Raw genomic sequence first — 23,785 nt, 5'->3', positions numbered from 1 at the left:
TTAACTGTATATCTGAAACCTGACCCGAGCAAGTCTTCAGGCTTCTGCAACGGAAAGCCAGTCCAGGAATCAGAGGCTAATTGTCGAACAGCCGCTGTGAAACTTGAGCGGTGTTTTACAGGCTCCGTTCAGGACTCTGATGTCACGCTCACATGAACACCACAGTCCACTGAGCCGCTGACAGACGGCGCTCACTGCAGCTGCTGGACTATTAAATAGACATATCAGTTGTCCTCACAGGTATAAAGGCTATTAAACAATAGTGAGCAGGTCGAGCGGCAGACGTTGTCAAAGGCCAGCGCTCTGTCTGTCAAGTTAACCATCATGGAGGATCACCAAGACTGCAGATCCTCTACTGTAGCTTAATTCCTACATGCATCTTAGCAAAAACTGCCTTGTAGTAATGCATGTAAACATTGTTAAGTGCAGACAGCACATTTGTTTTTATGTAAACTATCATGGGACTGATGTCAGAATAAAGCAAGAAGTAATTTTGGTAACACTTTTCTTGAACGAGGTGTTCAAAAATAGTGTTAAGTAAACTTTATAATCATGACACTTCATAACTATGAATGAGAATGTATGCATGCTTATGACAAATGAAAACGCAGACAATATTATAGTAACAAATATTTTAAAAATATCATTAAAACATCCTGTATAACAGCAGATACTTTACACCAATGGATCTGCAGAGTGGATGGCAACATCGACAGCCTGAGGTATCAAGACATTTGTGCTGCCCATTACATTACAAACCACAGGAGAGGGACAATTCTCCAGCAGGATAGTGCTCCTTCTTAGACTTCAGCCTCCACATCAAAGCTCCTGAAAGCAAAAAAGGTCAAGCTGCTCCAGGATTGGCCAGCCCAGTCACCAGACATGAACATTATTGAGCATGTCTGGGGGTAAGATGAAGGAGGAGGCGTTGAAGATGAACACAAAAACTCTTGATGAACTCTGGGAGTCCTGCAGGAACGCTTTCTTTGCCATAGATGACTTTATTAATCAGTGATGTGAGTCATGTCAGAGATGTATGGATGCAGTCCTCCAAGCTCATGATGGAGTCAGACACAATATTCATTCTGTCTCCACTGCAGCAGGACTTTATATTCTATACTGGACATTATTTCTGTTCAGTGACAAGACTTTTGTTTAAACAAAGTCAGACCTTACTGTCCTAATGAAACCATTGAAAATCAAGGCATGATCATATTTTATTTTGGTCAAATAAGCAAAATCTAGAGGCCTTTGACTTTCATATAAGCCACTTCTGATACCAAATGATCAACTACAAGTCAAGTTATAATTTGGGTTATCTACAAACTTGGATAATCGACAAGACTTTTGTCAAGTATGTATACAGTATATCAACAATTCCCAATTAGATCAGCCTAAAGCAAGCTGCATGAATCTCCTTTTTAACCACCATGGAGCCAGTGGTAGATTTCAGAACAACTGACCAAGGTGAGGATCCTTATACAGATACAGCTGAAGTCAGAATTATTAGCCACCTTTTAATTTAATTTTTTTTTTTTTATATATTTCCCAAATGATGTTTAACAGAGCAAGGAAATGTTCACAGTATGTCTGATAATATTTTTTCTTCTGGAGAAAGTCTCATTTGTTTTATTTCGGCTTGAATAAAAGCAGTTATTAATTTTTTTAAAAACATTTTTGGGACAAAATTATTAGCCAAAATTAAATTAAATTTTTTTTTCAATAAACTACAGAACAAACCATCGTTATACAATAACTTGCCTAATTACCCTAACCTGCCTAGTTCACCTTATTAACCTAGTTAAGCCTTTAAATGTCACTTTAAACTGTATAGAAGTGTCTTGAAAAATATCAAGTAAAATATTATTTACTGTCATCATGTTAAAGGTAAAATAAATTTGTTATTAGAAATGAGTTTTTAAAACTATTATGCTTAGAAATATGCTGAAACAATCTTCCCTCCATTAAACAAAAATTGGTGAAAAAAAATAAACAGGGGCGCTAATAATTCAGGGGGGCTAATAATTCTGACTTCAACTGTATGTATTAATTAAAATGTTTAAAACAGTCATGCAAATTGTATGGCATTTTAGATACAACAAGGTTCCGATTCATAAACAGAGTTTAACAGAAACTAGGACTAGTACTAGGCCTTCACTGATTTAGGCTTTTCTAAAAAGAGTCTCGATTTCTGCTGCCACATTCGAATGGTCGGTCAGAATTTGGCGTCAACAACATGAAAGCATGGATCTATCCTGCATTGTATCAGCGGTTCAGGCTGCTGGTGGTGGTGTAATGGTGTGGGGGAGGTTTTCTTGGCACACTTTGGGTTCATTAGTACCAATTAAGCATTGTGTCAACACCACAGCCTACCTGAGTATTGTTGCTGACCATGTCCCTTTATGAGCACAGTGTCTCCATCTTCTGATGGCTACTTCCAGCAGGATAACGCGCCATGTCATAAAGCGTGAATCATCTCAGACTGGTTTCTTGAACAGGACAATAAGTTCACTGTACTCAAATGGCCTCCACAGTCACCAGAGCTCAATCTAATAGAGCACCTTTGGGATGTGGTGGAACGGTAGATTAGCATCATGGATGTGCAGCCGACAAATCAGCAGCAACTGTGTGATGCTATCATGTCAATATGGGGCAAAATCTCTGAGGAATATTTCCAGTAGCTTGTTGAATCTCTGCCATGAAGGATTAAGGCTGTTCTAAAGGCAAAAGGGGGTAAACCTGGTACTAGTAAGGTGTACCTAATAAAGTGGCCAGCGAGTGTAATATATATATATATATAGTCAGGGCCAGAAATATCCATCCTCCTGATAAATATTTATTCATTCAGCAAGTCTTTTGTTTTTAATTAATATTTAGTATATTTTTTAGATAATAAATATTTCTCAGGTTTTTAATTACCTTTGAATAAAAAGCAGCCATCAGAATTTGCCAGGGGTTTGAATAATCTCAGGCTTGACAGACATTATCCATCAGATCTTCAGGTTGTGTCGACGTGATATCCTGTGCATCCGTCGTGTCCAGATAAATGTCCTCTGCCACACATCATCCTCCGCTCTGATCGACATTCGGCAGACACCACCAGACCAGTGATGACAAAATAAATCACTCATTTGTCTCTCTTGAGGAAAGTACCAGCTAAGATCTCTCAACAAAACCCTAGAGGAACTCCACGCTGCAGTGTGTGTGCGTTACACTGAAGGAACAAACTAATGACAGAGTTATTTAGACCAAAAGCCCTCAAATACTTGCGAACCCAGAAGTAGATGGAGAGAATATAGATGTTTGTTGTTGAATGCGGTGACGATTTTGGATGTGTGTTTTCCTCAGAGCCTTTGTAACCTCATGAGACTTGCCTAATGCACAACATCCAGAAGAACACACAGCTACTATATATAAACAGCACCCTTAAAAGTACTCTTGTTATTAAAACACCAGCAGCAGTTTCTGTTTTATGACATCAAAGCAGCAGAAATTGTGTTCAGTCACTCTAATTAGAAATAAAACCATTTATTGCCCTAATGATGACTATCTACAGTCCAAAATGATAATAAAGCCCCATTATAATTGTCCTTATGAGATGTTCACTATGTTAAATAAAAGGTTTATGAAAGCAATAGACCTAAATGTAATTTATTTTAATTACACAAATGAATCCTCCAATCTTATATGCATTTGTACAGATGTGTTAAGAGTTAAGTCACAATGAAGACGATTATCAATTATACATTGACGCATAAAGTCAAAATGATTCCATACCAGGCGCATTCTGAAAATGTACCCCTATATACATTTCTGAAGACCGCGAAATACGTCCCAGAAGCTACGTTTTTTTTGCAATTTTGGTTTTCGCAAAACCACCAGACGCCACTCTGTATGCTTTTCCAGATCTCAAATTTCTCTCTTGAGTGCCATTCATGCCTTCTGTTCTCACGTAAAACCACCGGAGGCTGCTGTTGACTGACTGACTGGCCGATCAACTGACCCACCCTCCTCCTACTCTACACCCAACCAATAGTGTCTTCAAAACAAAATCATTCCATACCAGGCGCATTCTGAAAATATACCCCTATATACATTTCTGAAAATCGTGAAATACGTCCCAGAAGCTACGCTTTTTTTGCAATTTTGGTTTTCGCAAAACCACCAGAGGCCACTGTGTACGCTTTTTCAGATCTCAAATTTCTCTCTTGAGTGCCATTCATGCCTGCTGTTCTCACGTAAATCCACCAGAGGCTGCTGTTGACTGACTGACTGGCCGATCAACTGACCCACCCTCCTCCTACTCTACACCCAACCAATAGTGTTTTCCAAACACTATTGGTTGGGTCTCCACTTTCCTTACTAATCTGCAATTCCCTCTCTGACTCCTCTACTATTACAAAAATAAAAAAATAAATAAATAAAAATGACTAATTATTAATTACTCTTATAGTTGTGTAAATTGCTTCCTTGTCCTCATTTGTAAGTCACTTTGTATAAAATTGTCTGCTAAATGTAAATGTAATATAAATGTAAAAGCACCAATTGACCCATCCACCCACTTAATAATAATAATAATAATAATAATAATAATAATAATAATAATGATAATAATTTCTTACATTTATTTAGCGCTTTTCTGGGCACTTAAAGCACTTTACACAATGGGAAGGGGGGGGGATCTCTTCATCCACCACCAGTGTGCAGCATCCAGCTAGATGATGCGACGGCAGACATTTTGCGCCAGACCGCACAAGAGTGATGAAGCCAATTATGATATGGGGAGGGTTAGGAGGACATGATGGACAGAAGCCAGTGGACAGATTTGGCCAGGATGCCGGGGTTAAACACTTACTCTTTTTCGAAGGACATCCTGGGATTTTAAACAACCACAAAGAGTCGGGACGCCGGTTTAATGTCTCATCCGAAAGTCTCCATTTCCCTAAACCCAACCGACAGAGCCCTCGCCTGATTTTTACCATGTTTTCCGATTTGACCACATTCTCACCCTGTAATTTACTTGTTTATTTTATTTTTGCCTTTTGTTTTTAACCCCCAGGATACTCACAGTATGACTTATGTAGTGATAAAAAAAGAGAAATGCAAAACCACTATGAATTTGTTTTTGATAATAAACCGAGATAATGAAGCAAGAATTTTGATCATGGAAGTCTCTGATGATTTATTCTCATTTGTGCAGAATTAACCACATAATGAATCATTTGCATAATTTATAAGCAGGTTTTTTGGAAAACTTGCAATGCAAAATTGTTTGCAATCCCTAATATATGTTAATATTTATTCAAGTTGTTTTTGTTTAGTTTTGTTTCATTATTTTACAACACCTCCTCGCCTTGAATTTGGCATTACTCTGAGGGGGTTTTTACAGAAATTTTAACTGAATGAACACGCTCTTGAAACAAATCATAGCAAGTGTAAACTCTTTTGTATTTCACAAAGCATTCTTTTTCTCTTTTTACTTTGCATTCCAAAGTCAGAAACTAAATAGTCAGAAAAGTCAGTGCCCTCTAATCATTAAGAGCGATGCAATGATTCCTTCCAATGTCCTGTCACTGCCTAGTAAAGAGACTGTTGTTGTGTGTAGTCAAGCAGTCAAGTTGCCCTCTGTTTGAGCGAGATGAGGTTGCTCCCCAAGAAATTGGATGAGCTTGGTACCTCCCATAGATATATACACTAGATATCGCATATGGACCCTGGGCATGCATCAGTAGCGCTGCCATATTTGTACAGTGCTCCCAGTACAACCGCACTAGTCAAGACAGTGTGCCAATGTGAAGATTCTGGATATTATCGCTGTGTACGGATGTAGTAATGAGCAAACAAAGAAAACAAAACACAAAGGCAGAACATTTCATGTTCATCAAAACATTGACTATTTTGTATGTTATGAACTTTTGTGCTCAACAGTAACGTTATAGATGATAATACAGTCACTTACTGCATTCACCATGAGGCAAAGCAGCACCAACTCACACTAAATACCAGGCTTATATTACTTATATCCGCAAACAATATGACAACAAGACGCTGCGCTGCTAGAAACTGGAATTATTGTCGGCTAATTACTTAACGGAGATTCATTCACATACAAATCGCTCTCTCTGATGAGCAATGACAGCAGGAGAGTGGGGCGTTTTAGGACACGGATTAGATCAAATTAAACAGGTAGTGAGCGATAAGAACATTTCCATGCACACAAACACATGCTCTCTCAGGAATGCCCGTGCAGTCACCTATCTATCGATGTGCAAAAGGGATGTAAACTTATAATATTTCATATATTAAATATAATATTTGCGTTACTGACCAGCAGGAAACTCCCGATCAAAGATATATGTGTGTATATCTCTGGCTCTCAACAGCCACAGTCCACCAAAGCACCTTGGTCCTGCATTCATTTCAAGAGAGTGCTACCCTGAACTAAAATGATGGCTCTACTGATGCATTCCTTATAGACCAATAGACCAGTGGTCCCCAACCACCGGGCCGCGAAACATTTGGTACCGGGCCACATAAGAAATCATAAATTATTCCTGTAGAAAAAATCCCCCCCGCGACTTGGTTCCACTCACCCCCGCCATCTCACGTGAAATGGACTATTCCAAAATCCACCACGGAGCGGGAAGAACGATCAGTAGAATATAGCTCAGGGGTGGTTGTTGATAGTTTAAAGTTATAAAACAGGTATTATAGAGTCCAAATCAGCAGAGCATTCAAGGATTGTGCATATATGTGTGCGTGCATCGCTAAGTAAGTACCCGAAACCAATGCAATATGTATCTATATGGAGTTTCACATAATCGTACTCATTAGGGCTGTAACATGCCAATGCATACATTTAATTCGGCTATACGGTTGTATTATTGTTAATATGTTCGTCAGTTGAGATGTTTGGCACAGATGTTATGTATCTGATGCATATAAACCTTGATTGAAACATAATCAGACCGTGATAGTGCAACTAGCGCATGCGCACTGAGTTGTTCATCATTAACCTGGATGCTCGGGTGCAGCAGCTGTGTTCACGTGAAGACCCCCTACCCCCCGGCCCACACCGGTCTGTTGTAAAATTGACAAGCGTTGACCGGTCTGCGGTGATAAAAAGGTTGGGGACCACTGCAATAGACAACAACAGGGTAGGCAACTTCAAATGTAAATATCTAGGAGTACCTCCCAGTGAGAACAGCAAGTCAACAGACACACAGGGGTAGCAACATATAAACAATCCTTTCTAAAACACGCAAACAAAATGACATAAATAATTGTGTAAACACAACACATCAAATAAAGACATACTTACAATTGAGCGATAACTGCAACAGTTCTCAAACATCGGACTGAATGTGAAGACTGGTAGCGAAAGTGATCCATGTGGTGTACACTCTACCAAACACTCATTCTTCTTCTTCTTCTTCTTCTTCAATTTAATGGCGGTAGACAAACAACAACATGGTGTATTTCCGCCACCAACTGGTATGGAGTGTGGATCATTATGATTTAGCCCTCACCTACTGCTTTCTTTTATTAAATCCTCCCCCATAAATGAGAATTTTTAAGATATTTCAATAAAAAGGTTAAACATTTATTTCCTGAGTTATTTTGGAGGATCTCATTCTTACTCTATGGTAAGTGGCTCTTTATAAGTGTGCACTTATAAGCGCTCCCCGGAGGTCGGAAGCAATATTACTTGTCAACATACCAAGCGATACACAATGCAATATTTAAATCAGAAAATAATAATTGTAACATTTAACTGTTACAACTTTGTTCACCTGTGGTATTCCTAATGCATTCAGGTATTACAACTGCACAGTTTTTAGTAATCCAACAAAACCTTGCAAGATTTTTATATTTTAAAAATACACATCAATTTTATCAAATTTAAAAAAAGAGAGAAATAACTATTTTTAAAATGTACATTTTTTTGTAAAATACATGCAATTCTGGACAAGTACAAATATGGTTATATAATAATTAAATTTTGATTAATTATGCAAGAAGTTTTAACATTACATTACAATTACATTTTCCCCAAAAATAAAATGTTATTTAAAATTTCTTAATTTTTTTGTAAGTATACATATTTAAATGTGATTACTTACATTAAATTATTTGCACTTATTTATTAACATATTTTCATATATTTATTTACATTAACACATTTAAATAATTACATGTGTTTATTTACTGATTTATATTTATTTGTGCATAAATTTACTTTTATTTGTTTACATCTTTAAATGTAATTATTTACATATTTACATTCATTTAATTATATATTAAAAAAATTAGTTACATTTATGCCTTTGCATAATTGCATTTATTTATGTACATATTTACATGCATTTATTTACAATATTACATTTTGTCATTTACATACTTACATTTATTTATTTACATATATACAATTTTATTTACATTTTCATGTATTTACTACATATTTTCATGTATTTATTTTTATTTATTCTTTAATTTATTTACATTTATTCATTTACATATATATATATATATATATATATATATATATATATATATATATATATATATATATATATATATATATATATATATATATATATATATACACATGTTTTTTTTCACATATTTTCATGTATATATTTACATATTTACATGTATTTTTTAATTCATTAATTCATTTATTTACATTTATTCATTTACATATTCACATTTATTTATTTGCCTGTGTTTATTTGCATATTTACATACTTTTGATTACATATTCAAATTTATTTATTTACATTTGTTCATTTACATTTTTACCTTTATTTATTTACATATATACATGTTTTGTACACATATTTACATGTTTTTATTTTTATCAATTCATTCATTTATTTACATTTATTCATTTACATATTCACATTTATTTATTTGCATGTGTTTATTTGCATATTTACACTATTTTAATTACATATTTAAACTTATTTAGTTACCCTTATTCATTTGCATATTTAAATTTTAAGTATCATTATTACACTGAAAAATGGAATGAAATTTTTTTTGTAAAGTATATTTATTCACACGTATTTACTTATATTTGTTTATTTATTTACATTTATTCATTTACATTCTTACAATCATTTATTTAAATATTTACATGTATTTATTTTATTTACATGTATTTGCTAGATTACATTTATTTGTTTACAGATTTACATGTATTTATTTGCATATTAACATATATTTTTTCAGATAGTTACATGTATTTGTTTATTTGTTTACATTTATTTATTAGCTTATTTGCATTTATTTATTTACATATTTACATGTACTTATTTACATGTATTTATTTACATATTTACTTTTATTTATGTAAATATTTTCATTTATTTACTTTTATTTATTTATGTAATTACACCGACTCACTATGTATGTCATTTATACTATTTGATATTTTTATATAACTTTTTTTAATTTCCTTGCATTTTTGTACAATAATCAGCATTCAATCATGCACGTGGTGAATGAACATGTACAGTCAGAGTCGAGTTTCACAGGAGTGCGGTTTGTTCTTCTGCCTCCCTGTTGAGCTCAGTGACTCGGATCACAGTCTTTTTTTTCCTGATGGCTATTTCGGCTATTTCCCATGGTAACGCCCTATCCTACAACAACAGGCCTGCTGAAAGGGGCTCTTAAAAGAGTAACGTGACACGAATGTAGATCAGAGCGGCCCCAGAAGACCAACTTCCTCCAGAAAAGACCAGCATTTCTTTCAAAAAGCAAAAATTAGACTGTTACCGATGCTGCCACGCAATAAATCAACCACAACCGCCTTCATATCAACACACACACTTTCAATAGAGCATACGTCCTCAAAAAACACACATTTATGTTCCCTCGGTTTTGTGTGCTTTACTGTAATCAAACTCATCTGCATTACACACACTCTTGTGAGTTTTTTTCAAGTATGTTTATTTATTTATTTATTTATTTATTTTTATTTAGATATATGCACTATTACTTATTTACATTTATTTATTCACATATGTACGTGCATTTATTCACATATTTATTTTTTATTTAAGTTTATTATTATTTATTAATTTATTTACATATTTAGATTTTATATATTTACATTTATTCGCTTTATATTTACATGTATTTACTTATTTACATTTACAGTGTTTACATTTACATTTATTTATGTATTTACTTATTTGTGTATTTATTTATTTATTTACTTATATGTGTATTCATATGACTATCAGGGCGGCCCCAGAAGACCAACTTCTTCCAGAAAAGACCAGAATTTCTTTCAAAAAATCCTTTTAAGTATATCTTTTAACATTCATTTATTTTCATTTATTCACATACTTATATGTATTTCTTTATTTACATATTTAGATTTATTAATTTATATTTATTTATTTATTTTTATTTAGACATATGCACTATTACCTATTTACATTTATTTATTCACATATCTACGTGCATTTATTCACATATTTATTTATTTTTTATTTAAGTTTATTATTATTTTTTAATTTATTTACATATTTAGATTTTACATTTACATTTATTAACTTTATATTTACATGTATTTACTTATTGACATTTATTTACTTATATATCTACATGCATTTATTAACATGTTTATTTATTTACATATTTAAATGTATTTATTTACATATTTACATTATTTATTTATTTATATATTTATATTCACATTTTATTTATTTATAATCATATTTATATGTATTTAATCATTTAAATTTATTCATTTATATATTTACAATTGTTTATTCACATATTTACATTTATTTGTTTATATAAATTTATTTATTCATTTATTTATTTATTTGTTTATTTATTTATATGTCTATTTATTTATTTATTTATTTACTTATATGTGTATTTATATGACTATCAGAGTGGCCCCAGAAAACCAACTTCTTCCAGAAAAAAATCAAAAAATCTAAAATTAGACTGTTACCGATGCTGCCATGCTATAAATCAGCCCTAACCACCTTCATATCAACACAAACACTTCCAGTGTGTTCTCATAAACACATTTATGTTCCCTCGGTTTTTTGTGCTTTGATCAAACTCATCTGCATTTCACACACTCTGCCTGAATAATGTATACTTTAAACAATTACATTTTTCCCTAAAACACCAGAAGACAAACTTCCTCCACAAAAAAACATTAATTTCAAAAACACTGTTACTGATGCTGCCATGCTAAAAATCAGCCACAACCGCCTTCATATCAACACACACACATTTTCTATAGAGCGAACACGTCCTCACAAAGCACACATTTATGATCCCTCAGTGTTTGTGTGCTTTACTGTGATGAAATGCAATCAAATCCTCAAACTGCATTTTGCATACATTTATGATCCCTCGGTTTTTGGTTTTGAGGATTTTTTTTGAGTATGTTTATTTCTTTCTTTCTTTCTTTCTTTCTTTATTTACATTTTTTATTATTATTTATTTCTATTTATTTATTTACATATTTATTTTTTCATATTTATTCACATATTTGTTAGTTTATTTATTTATCTATTTACATTTATTCATTTATTTTTCATATTTACATAATTTACTTATTTAGATTTATTTATTTACATATTTTCATGAATGTATTTACATTTTATTTATTTATTTATATTTATTTATTTACATATTTAGGTGACGCAGTGGCGCAGTAGGTAGTGCTGTCGCCTCACAGGAAGAAGGTCGCTGGTTCGAGCCTCGGCTGGGTCAGTTGGCGTTTCTGTGTGGAGTTTGCATGTTCTCCCTGCGTTCCAGTGGATTTCCTCCAGGTGCTCCGGTTTCCCCCACAGTCCAAAGACATGCGGTACAGGTAAATTGGGTAGGCTAAATTGTCTGTAGGGTATGAGTGTGAATGAGTGTGTGTGGATGTTACCCATTGATAAGTTGCGGCTGGAAGAGCATCCACTGTGTAAAAACGTGCTGCATAAGTTGGCGGTTCATTCCGCTGTGGCAACCCCGATTAATAAAGCGACTAAGCCGAAAAGAAAATGAATGAATAAATAAATTTACATTTATTGTTATCATTATCAGAGCGGCTCAAGAAGACCAACTTACTCCTGAAAAAAACAGCACTTCTTGCTGCCGTGCTATAAATCAACCACAACCGCCTTCATATCAACACACACACTTAATGTGTCCCCATAAACACACATTTACGTTCCCTCATTTTTTTGTGTGCTTTACTGTAATCAAAGTCATCTGCATTTCACACACTCTTGTGAGCAGCACATCCCACAGTCGCATGTAAATAGCTGAATAATTTATGCAAACATTAATACAGGATTATCAGATAATGCTCCAGTGTGTTTTGATTTTCTGGGAATCAATCTGCAACAGTGAAGACGCTGAAGCTCGATTATTAATCACTTCTTCATTCATGCGTATTCCAGAAACACACGCGCAAGAACAATTATTTATATATTAGCAAAGGAATAAGTCAAATCTACAAGTGTGTGTGTGTGTGTGTGTGTGTGTCTGTGTGTGTGTGTGTCAGTTGAAAGGCTCAAGGACGACCTGAAAACAGAATATAATAATGTGTGAACTGAATGAGAAGGTAATGAGTGCTAATTAGATTAGCTTTTGGAATAGAATAACACATTTTTTGAATTTACACCACATTGCCTGAATAACTATTTCAGATATAATACTAACAGATTTACTTAACTCTAGAATCTATTATCTATATAACAGGGACCCATTGATTTGTGTTAGTTAATGCATTAACTAAAAATAAACATTACTTGTAGCCTGTTGCATTTATTAATCATAGCTTAACATTTACTAATGCATTATTGAATATTGAAATTAAGGTTATCATAGAATAATGAATAATGTCCAACAGATTTATTGGCAGCCTGTTATTTAAGACTGAAGGGCTTTATTCTGTGAAAACAACCATACTGGATGTACTTTATCACGTTTATTACATGGCTACTTGCCACAAAACATAACAATTACACGCAAAACATTGTTATGACATGTAATAGTTTTAATAAAACATGAAAGCTGACAGAAACTAAAACTATAATATATAATATACATAATCTGTGCATTATTCTGGCACAAGATGGCGCCAAACAGTCAAAAACGCAAAACTGACAGAAACAAAAACAACTGATGGAGTATACACTAACCTGTGCATTATTCAGACACAAGATGGTGCCAAACAGACAAAAACATTAAGCTGACAGAAAGTAAAACAGCTGATGGAGTATACACTAACCTGCGCATTATTCAGACACAAGATGGCGCCCATCAGACAAAAACATTAAGCTGACAGAAAGTAAAACAGCTGATGGAGTATACACTAACCTGCGCATTATTCAGACACAAGATGGCGCCCATCAGACAAAAACATTAAGCTGACAGAAAGTAAAACAGCTGATGGAGTATACACTAACCTGCGCATTATTCAGAAACAAGATGGCGCCAAACAGACAAAAACATTAAGCTGACAGAAAGTAAAACAGCTGATGGAGTATACATTAACCTGCGCATTATTCAGACACAAGATGGCGCCAAACAGACAAAAACACACACCTGACAGAAACTAAAACAGCTGATGGAGTATACACTAACCTGCCCACCATTCAGACACAAGTCGATACAATCGAGTATCGGCCACCATGTTTTTAGATCTTACCAGGTTCTCACCCTGTTACTTACTTGTTTATTTCATTTTTTGTCTTTTGTTATTGTTTTACCTGCTTTCTGGAACTGTTCTTCGCCAAACTCGAACCCTGTCATAACTCCTCTCTGTGTCGATGGCGAGCTACTTTTGCGCTCTCCAGAATTGTATACGGGGGTACGTTTTCACAGTGAGCCTGTGTTTGAAAAATGTCCACTCAAAGTCAAAATGTACTGGCATTGCTATTTGGTCTCCTTTATGGGGACTTCCCATAGATGTAATGATGTTTCCACTGTACAAACGATATATTCGGTCCTCTGCCCTCAACTCAACCCCTAAACCAATCTCAAGGAAAGTATTCTGCATTTAAAAATTCTTCAATATACTTATTTCTGTGTGATTTATAAGCCGTTTTCCGCATGGAGACCAAAAAGGTCAAAATGTACTGGTATTGCTATTCTTGTGGGGACATTTGCTCTTTCATCATAAGGAATAGCATGCACACTCACTCACACACGTCGATCTGTACTTTCTCAGTGTTTTATGCCTGTGTTTTTCGATTAACAGGTTTTAATTTAAAGCCCTCCGCCACCTTCAGTCATTTATACCTGTCGCCATCATTCCCCTGCTGTCATACATCACAATCACACTCAGCCCTAAAAAATACTTTGCTTACATTACCCTTTACTCAGGAATAAATTACATCCTAATCGATGCTTTGCCGTGGGCTTTTCCAACACACTTTTTTCCGCAACACACTGGATCAATCCCACTTTTCTTGGGATCCTAATGGAAGAAGGTCTGTGTTTCTCACACTGCGGTTGTCGTCTAAATGCATGTTGTTTTATTCGGCACTCAGAAAAAAATGCCATTTTTGGAAAATGTACAGTTCTGTGTCAAAGGGGCCAAAGATCAAGGTGTTTCAGTTTTACGTTCAGAACGTAATTTATCTTTTGGGAATAGGGGGCATTTCATAGGCCACACTGTAAATTAGACCGCGTCTGAATGGAGGTCATCCGGTGGACGCGACGCTCCAGTCTGGAAAGCCACTGAGCGGCGGAGTGCTAAATCTGTGGTCTAACTGCATGTTGCTTTTAAAGAGCAAATAAATTCACGGCGCACAATTCACAAAGCACAGCGGAAGAACATAAAACCCGCAGGGCTTTTGGTGTACTAATTTATGACAGTCCTTTACCATTCAAGGAGAGATCTGCGGATATTATTTACCTGCTCCGCCCAGAGCACAACATCTGTGAGATTTAGTGCAGATTCATCTAGCGGAGATTTACAACAGACGATAAAAATATGAACGCTAATAATTTCAATTCAGCAATTGGCTTTGGAGGAGAAATACTGGTAATGCTTTAGCTTAGATCACAATTCATAGTATTACTAATAGTGCTAGCTTAATAAACAACTAATTAGCTGTTTATTAATGGTTAGTAAGATGGGTTTAGGTATTGGGATTAGGAATCCAGAATACGATTATACTCTATAACTGCTAGTGAACAGTTAATATCGTAATAATAGGCAGGTAATAAGCCAGTGGATATTAGCATGAATTGTGAACTAAAGTTAATTCGTTCATTTTCTTTCAGCTTAGTCCCTTTATTAATCTAGGGTCCCCACAGCAGAATGAACCACCAACTTATCCAGTATATGTTTTACACAGTGGATGACGTTCAAACTGCAACCCAGTACTGAGGAACAGCCATACACACTCATTCACACTCATACACTATGGCCAATTTAGTTTATTCAATTCACCTATAGCACATGTGGGGGAAACCGGAGCACATGGAGAAAACCCACGCCAACACGGGGAGAACATGCAAACTCTATACAGAAATGCCAACTGACTCAATCAGGACTCGAACCAGCGACTTTCTTGCTGTGAGGCCACAGTGCCCCCTAAACTGGTCAGGCTGGAAAATGACCAGCTACATCCAGCTAAAACTAGCTTGACTAACCTGTTTTAAGCTGGACATAGCTGGTTTTGGCTGGGCTCCCAGCCTGGCTAGGCTGATCAAGCTGGTTTTAGCTGGATTTAGCTGGTCATTTTCCTGCCTGACCAGCTAAGACCAGGCTGGAAATGGCTAGAAACCAGCCTGGAAGTGGCCAAAACCCCTCTAAAACCAGCCTGGTTGACCAGCTAAAACCAGCCAAACAGCCTAGGCTGGTTTAAGCTGGATTTTTCAGCAGGGTGCTAAATGCTAACGCAAATGCTTTATCACATCTAACATCTGCTGCTCTGCTTTCTCGTATGTAGATTGAAGATTGGTTTGAGCATATGTGTGAATGTGAATCAAATTATTTGTTACCGGTTCCCTGATTGTAGAGATCACAACTGACCTGTATTACAACTATTCGCTATACTCACCTGGAAAACTTTGAAGGTCGTGGGCTATGGGCTGCCTAATGGAATATAAACTAGTTGGGAAACACAAATCTATATTGTGAATGAAAGCAAAATGAGAGGCTCTGCATATTCCTCCAATTAATCTGACAGACCTGGCACTAAAACTAAAGCTGAAACACGGCACCTGCATTCAGCGCACGCTTGCCTTCAGACAGAGCTGTCAGCATTCACAGCAGCAGCAGATCACGCTGAAGAGGCACAAATATGGTGCAGTTGAGCTCTTCAAAAGGTTCTCGTAGAGCAAAGAACATTCAACCCATCAGAAACTGCAGTTATATGACATATTTCACTACAGGAACCATAGACGCCCATTTCTGCAGCATAAGAAAAAAAAAACAAAAAAAAAAACAGTGGCACCAAATGATGTCCAAAAAATGTAAAAATTAAGGTAAAACTTAAAATAATGGTTCATTAGATAATGCATTCATTAACGTGAACAAACAATTAGCAATACATGTATTATGGCAGGGGTTCTCAACTGGTTTGGCCATGGGACCCAAATTTTTGGGAACTATAATACAGTTTTGGGAATTATGCTTCATTTGTATTTATTTGTTAACATACACAAGTAGTGACAGATAAATCATAAGAAAATCACCAAGACTTACAAATAAACACTATTTTATTGCTGTCATTTAACAAAATGGATCAAATAATAGAAATATTACAAAGTAAAATTGACAAATACTGTTAATAATAAACTGTTAATAAAACATGTTTTCTGGTTTCTAAATGTTGTTTTATTTAGAAGGTTTCATGCTCTCTTTAGAGAGCACCTCACTACATATAACACTAAGGCTTTAAGTCTTATTTGTCGTCAATATATATATATATATATATATATATATATATATATATATATATATATATATATATATATATATATATATATACATACTTTACATGTTCGGGGTCATACTTGGGCTTCGACATATTTGTTGCTATAATTAAAAGAAATTCCAGATGTCAAACAGTAGGGTTGTCGCTCACGCATTTCAAAATAAAAGTCTAGTATAAGCAAAATAATTAAAACATTTAACTTTTGTTGTTTTTTTTAACACACGCTCTGCGACCCACTGAAAATGTTCCCGCGACCCACTTTTGGGTCGCGACCCACCAGTTGAGAAACACTGTATTATGGTATTTTTATCTTTCTTAATGTTACTTGATGTTATTTAAAGTTTAAAAACATTCATGTTAATTCATTCATTTATTCATTTTCCTAAGACTTAGTCTCTTCTCTATCAGGGGTCGCCACAGCGGAATGAACCACCAACAATTCCAGCATATGCTTTACACAGCGGATGCCCTTCCAGCTGCAAACCATTTCTGCAAAACACCCATGCACACATACACTACGGCAAATTGCTCAATTGGTACTAATGTGCCCAAAGTGTGCCAAGAAAATCTCCTCTGCACCATTACACCACCACCAGCAACCTGAACCGTTGATACAAGGCAGGATGGATCCATGCTTTCATGTTGTTGACGCCAAATTCTGAGCCGACCATTCGAATGTGTCAGCAGAAATGGAGACTCATCAGAGCAGGCAACGTTTCTCCAATCTTCTATTGTCCAGTTTTGGTGAGCCTGTGTGAATTGTAGCCTCAGTTTCCTGTTCTTAGCTGACAGGAGCGGCACCCGGTGTGCTCTTCTGCTGCTGTAGCCCATCCGCCTCAAGGTTGGACGTGTTGTGTGTTCAGAGATGCTCTTCTACAGACCTCGGTTGTAACGAATGCTTATTTGAGTTACTGTTGCCTTTCTATCAGCTGGTCTGGCCATTCTCCTCTGACCTCTGGCATCAACAAGACATTTGCGCCCACAGAACTGCCGCTCACTGGATATTTCCTCTTTTCAGACCATTCTCTGTAAACCCTAGAGATGGTTGTGCGTGAAAATCCCAGTAGATCAGCAGTTTCTGAAATACTCAGACCAGTCTGGCACCAACAACCATGCCACATTTAAAGTCACTGAGATCACCTTTCTTTGCCGTTCTGATTGCATTGAGCTATATATATATATATATATATATATATATATATATATATATATATATATATATATATATATATATATATATATATATATATATATATATATATATATAAATAACTAAGTTCTTAAACATGTCCTGTGATGTTTGGAGGTGAAAGGAACAATAAGAAGGCCTCTGACCTGGATTCTGACTGTAAGTACAGTCCTACAGTACAAATGCTGTGTATTGCTCATCTGTGTAATTAAGATCCAGCTGGATTTCCTCTGTGCATTGAGTTTCCCAGCTGCACGGTGGGAAAATGCTAAAGGACACAGGTGTCTGAAACTAATGTGAGTGGCATTTAAACTTCAGCGTGAAGAGGGATCTGCCTCTCCGCGCTGTATAAATGTCAGCCAAGTACGCGCTTTATGAGAAAATGCAACGTGTCTACGAGCTGTAATTTTCCCAGTACAAATATTCCTGCAGCTCCTCCACAAAAAGCCATTAGAGCGGAGCAGTGGGAATTATTTCAAGCACTCGGCTCTTTTAGCTTTAGACCCTGTCTGACAGCTCCAGACACGGCGAGGGTCATTGTGTCCTGCTTACATATTGCCATTTTACATGAATTATGAGAAGAATGTCACATTTATTTAAAATAGGTGACGCACGTGCCCTTTTGAAGACATGGATCTGATGTGCCAGGCAAAATATATGAAAAGTGCAGATTAAATATTATTATTACAACCTTTCCTCCTCCTGGACCAATGCATTCGAGTCGAGGTACTGTATAATAATATAATATAATATAATATAATATAATATAATATAATATAATATAATATAATATAATATAATATAACAATAATAATAATATGGTATTTAAACTAAAGTGTTTTATATGTATATATAGGTTCATATTCAACCCAGGCTCATTCTGAAAACGTAGCCCCGTGGACGTTTCTGGAGACTGCGATTTACATGGCCGGAGATACGTATGGCCGCATTTTGTTTTTTTCGAGCGAACGCTTCGGGGCGATGTGACACCGCTCCTCTTCTTCGCGCTCGCCGGCTGATGGCTCACCTCCGTGTGGAGGGCTTTCACATCGCAATTAGTTTGTCCGCTTAGCTCATAGTGTTACGTCGGTAGAGGAGGAGTTGCCTGCGGCAACGACCGGGTTCGAGTCCGGGACAGAGCGGTTCCAGAAATGAGGTAAGATAAAAAAAGAATCCAAAAAATATTTTGGGCGAGAACACGGTGAGATCTGAAAATGCTGTTAAAATCAGACGAGGGCTTTTGCTTTTCTTTTCCGGACGGCTTTTGTAAATCGTCGATTGGATTTACGGAAAGAGGAGGAGGGTGGCTGGGTCGCCCGCCCAGTTGATCGTTTGGTCATTCAGTCAGTTGGACAGTCGGACGGACGGTCGCTCGACAGCGGCCTTCGGCGGCTTTTCACTCAAGAACAGCTTGGGCACGAACGGCGATTGCGAGAGGCGTTTTAGACGTGAAAAAGTGCGCACAGCGGCCTCTTGCGGATTCAACAAAAACTGCACAAATACGTACCTCCCGGGACGTATTTCGCGATCTCCAGAAACGTCCGTGGGGCTACGTTTCCACAATGAGCCTGGGTACAATAAATCCAAACGCTAGTGTGAAACCTGGCGAACGCAAAGTTGTTTTTTTTTGCGTACGCAGCGTTGATAGATGAGGCCCCTGGATTTCCTGGAGCCAGCCCCCAAAGGCGAGTCGATGAATTGCAGTTTTAGTTACTTCCGTATTGGCATTCAGATAGAGAGCAGGAGGTTGCCACTTGGTCACCACTAACTTTTTCAACCTTAGGTACTTCTTTTGCACCAAATATTCCATAATAGTTTTTGTGATTTATTTAAAGTATTTGTATATCCTGTCTTAAGCCAAGTGTGTAGTTAACTATTTATAGTATAGTTAGATTACCACTCTGCTTATTATGTTATGCAGTGGTGGCCAACCCTGTTCCTGGAGAGCCACCTTTCTGCAGATTTCAGTTGCTACCCATATCAAACACACCTGAACCAAATAATTAGGACCTGAACCCCACGTGATAATTACAGGCAGGTGTGTTTGATATGGATTGCAACCAATGACTGTAAAAAAATATGGATGATGCGACAGTCCATTTTCCCATTGAACGCCTTGAGGGCAAAACGCCTGCTTGACGGGCACAAACTGTCGCAAAAGACTGCTGAAATTGGAGCCTTGACATGCGCAGAAGGACTGTCTGATGGAGCCAGAGGAGGAGCCGCGAAAATGAGCGGAGTCGAGCTTCCAACCAAACGCTTTATGTAAAATCAACCACGCCCCCCGAACTTCTCAGCATGCGTTTGCTGTCATATCAACACAAATGGATGTAATAACGTTAACAAATATGAGGGTTTTATATATTCAATCGCGCCAGCTCCGGGCCGCAGCGCATAACCTACTCGCGGCGTCGCGGGTTGATTCCGGCTCGCATGCGGCAGCGCCGGTTCGCTCGGCCGCCGCATCTGGCTCGATTGACTCGGGCTGGAATCGGGCAGTGAGTCCAGGCATCCGGAGTAGGTCCAGCAGAGGTAGTCAGTCTGAGCTCTGAGGGGTAAGTCTCCGGCAGGCGAGAATCTAGCCGGAACTGGCCCAAGTGTATTTTGCTATCTGGGTGGTTAGGCGTGTATCAGCAAACTAATAAAGCCCAAAAAAAGCCCTGACCTTAGCGAATAAACAGTGTTCCACCAGGATCATGTATGTCAGAAACTATAGTTTACTGCTGAACTCATTTTGTCATGGTAAAATAACACAGAAATCGAGTAATAACACTTCAGTCTCCTGCCGAAGCTCAGACGCCGCGCTTTGAGAAACTGTCAATCACAGCTGTCAATCATGATGACACGCCCAGCATTAAATTACTGCTAAAAACAAACTGTTTACAAAAATGAAGATCTGCACCTATTTCAGCACAATAACCAGTGCCTTAATCCACCAGAACCATCTTTCGGGACATTTTATAGCAAGTGTAATAATGTTATTTTTTTTGGCTCAAGTCTCCTTCATTAACACGGAGGAGGCGGGCTTTATGACTTGTACTGCAGCCAGCCCCCAGGGGGCGATCTAACGGCCGAGACCTTCACTCAAACGCAGGCTTGCGGCACACTTGGTAGCAACTAAAATCTGCAGGAAGGTGGCTCTCTAGGAACAGGGTTGGCCACCCCTGTTATGTATAGGTTTAAAAATTGCTCTTACGTCCAGTGTTGTGTTAATATTTACGATTATTTATTTATGTAGCACTGTGGTCCTGACATTCATTCCTCAGTATGTTCACACATGTAGCGGAATGACAATGAAGCTTGACTTGACTTAATAATATAATAATCTTGAAGTGGTGCTGTATTGTGAATATACCTATACCTATATTCACAACGTGAAGTTGTCTTTCTGTCCCTTATAGCTTAATTAAACCATATTAGCACAAACGATCTTCTGAAATCACACTTCTCTGCTGGAGAGAGTGTTATCGGTGGAAGAATGGCGTTATCTGTCTAATCATAATTACCTGAGAATTAGTTTGTTTTGCTGACACGCTCCCTTCAGATTTGCAGATAAACGCCTGCGGAGATCATATCTAATGATGACAATGAGGGCAGTCCAATTACAGGAGAAACGCGTCGAGATGCGAGCAACATTTCAGGAGGTTATCATCATCTCGTTATGTTTACAATAACAAATGACTTTCTTTGGGACGTGTAGTTTGAGACATTTCCAAACGCACTGGCAACTAAGTGTGCTAAATGCAAATAGAAGAGAGCACTGAGAGGGATACAGCATCCCATTATGCACCGCACTTGACTCGACCTTCAATTTTCAGCGTAATGAATGAAGCAAAAGTATAATAGCAGCAATTTTAACATCTATTTTTGAATCGTTATTGGATCACACTTCAAAAAGTGGAGTCACTTTTACGCTAAATAGGATTATAAATCTAAAGCATGCATGCCTGTCTATTCAAAGTTTTTTTTTTCTAGTAAACTCACCAAGGCTGAGTTTTTTTTTTTTCAATTAAATATTTAATTAAACCATTTTAAATAACTTAAAAAATGTAATTAATGTCAGTGTTAATTCTTTTTAAAAGTCTTTTTAATTATCTATTATTAGCTAGCAATAGTAAAAACAGTTTAGGATTTAGTATTTTATGAGAAATAATATATATATATATATATATATATATATATATATATATATATATATATATATATATATATATATATATATATACATACACACACACACACACGAACACACACACACACACACACACACACACACACACACATATATATATATATATATATATATATATATATATATATACACACACACACACACACACACACACAACGGTTCTGTTTGGTTCCTCACCCTTCTGTATTACTCTGCCCACAAAGAGTGACAGCAGATCAATAAACTCACTACATTTTGACAAATATTCCTGCTAGTGGACAACATTATGTACCTTTGAGGCATTTTTAGGCAAGAATATAGTTGTTAAAATTTCAATGCAGTTTATTTATAAGAATAGTGCCTATTTTAAATATTTATGATTTCTGAGATACAACGCGTCGGCATCCATCAGCCTGTCATACTGAGCAGAGCAAAGACGGTTGACATTCTGCCACAAGATGGCGACAGAAACAGCATAATAAGCCATTAGGAGAGAAAAGTTCAGCGTAATTTCAAACTACAGCTGATCAATTCATTATAAACCAGGTGAGTGACTTTCTATGTCGATCTCTCTCTGTTTTGTATGTTGTAGTGCTGCATTTATACCATAGTCTGCTACTGTTTCTGGTAGTGTTTCTTGTAGTATTTGCTTTGCTTTGGCTTTTTGAAGTGAAATCTCCTGATTACAACAGAGAAATACTGGGAAATATTTGTATACCTTGTAGACCAGCCTTATAATCTTAAAATGTGAGCAAAATCACCTGTTTTGTCATCACTTTAGACCAGGGGTGTCCAGACTCGGTCCTGGCGGGCCGGTGTCCTGTAGAGTTTAGCTCCAACCTTAATCAAACACACCTGAACCAGCTAATCAAGCTCTGGCTAAACATACTAGAAATTTCCTAGCAGGTGTGTTGAAGCAAGTTGGAGCTAAATTCAGCAGTGCATCGGCCCTCTAGAACTGAGTTTGGACACCCCTGCTTCTGACATTACGCTAGAGAATCATTCAAACACTAGCTCTAAAGTGACATTGGCGAAATAGTAATGGTTTCTGCTGTTCTGACGTCAGATGCACATGTGAATGAATGGTGGAAGAAAGTAGTTCCCCATATAAAAGGATTTTTAGACGCTCCATGTTTGATTTTATTTTTTATATACACGATTGTGCCGTCCAACTGTTGTATAAACTCAATATTACATGATTAGCAGTGCAATATGGCCTCCCATCAGTACTGATATAGAGCCATATGGCACTCGTGTGATCTTGCTCATATATATATATATATATATATATATATATATATATATATATATATATATATATATATATATATATATATCAGAGGTGTGGACTTGAGTCATGTGACTTGGACTCGAGTCAGACTCGAGTCATGAATTTGATGACTTTAGACTCGACTTGACAAAATATAAAAAGACTTGCAACTCGACTTGGACTTGAACATAAATGACTTGGACTTTGACTAGGACTTGCCCCTATTG

The 23,785-nt window shown here is 36.6% G+C and overlaps 1 protein-coding gene across 4 annotated transcripts in view; it reads right to left on the bottom strand.

The window, feature by feature from the left end:
* cntnap3 (contactin associated protein family member 3) overlaps window positions 1–7,442 on the bottom strand; it is a 231,396-nt gene extending 223,954 nt beyond the window's left edge. For 2 of the 4 annotated variants that reach the window (XM_087269955.1, XM_087269957.1), the window contains exon 1: window positions 7,296–7,442. The gene's annotated coding sequence lies outside the window, so the exon portion shown is untranslated. The remainder of the gene's footprint in view (window positions 1–7,295) is intronic. The other 2 variants (XM_087269954.1, XM_087269956.1) reach the window with 1 other exon arrangement.
* Window positions 7,443–23,785: the final 16,343 nt, after the last annotated feature.

The sequence above is a fragment of the Danio rerio genome, chromosome 10 (genome assembly GCF_052040795.2).
Source record: "Danio rerio strain M-AB ecotype USA chromosome 10, GRCz13ab, whole genome shotgun sequence".
In the NCBI taxonomy this organism is placed as follows: Eukaryota; Metazoa; Chordata; class Actinopteri; order Cypriniformes; family Danionidae; genus Danio; species Danio rerio.
Note: the sequence above shows the minus strand (reverse complement) of the source record. Positions and strands in the feature narration are given on the sequence as shown.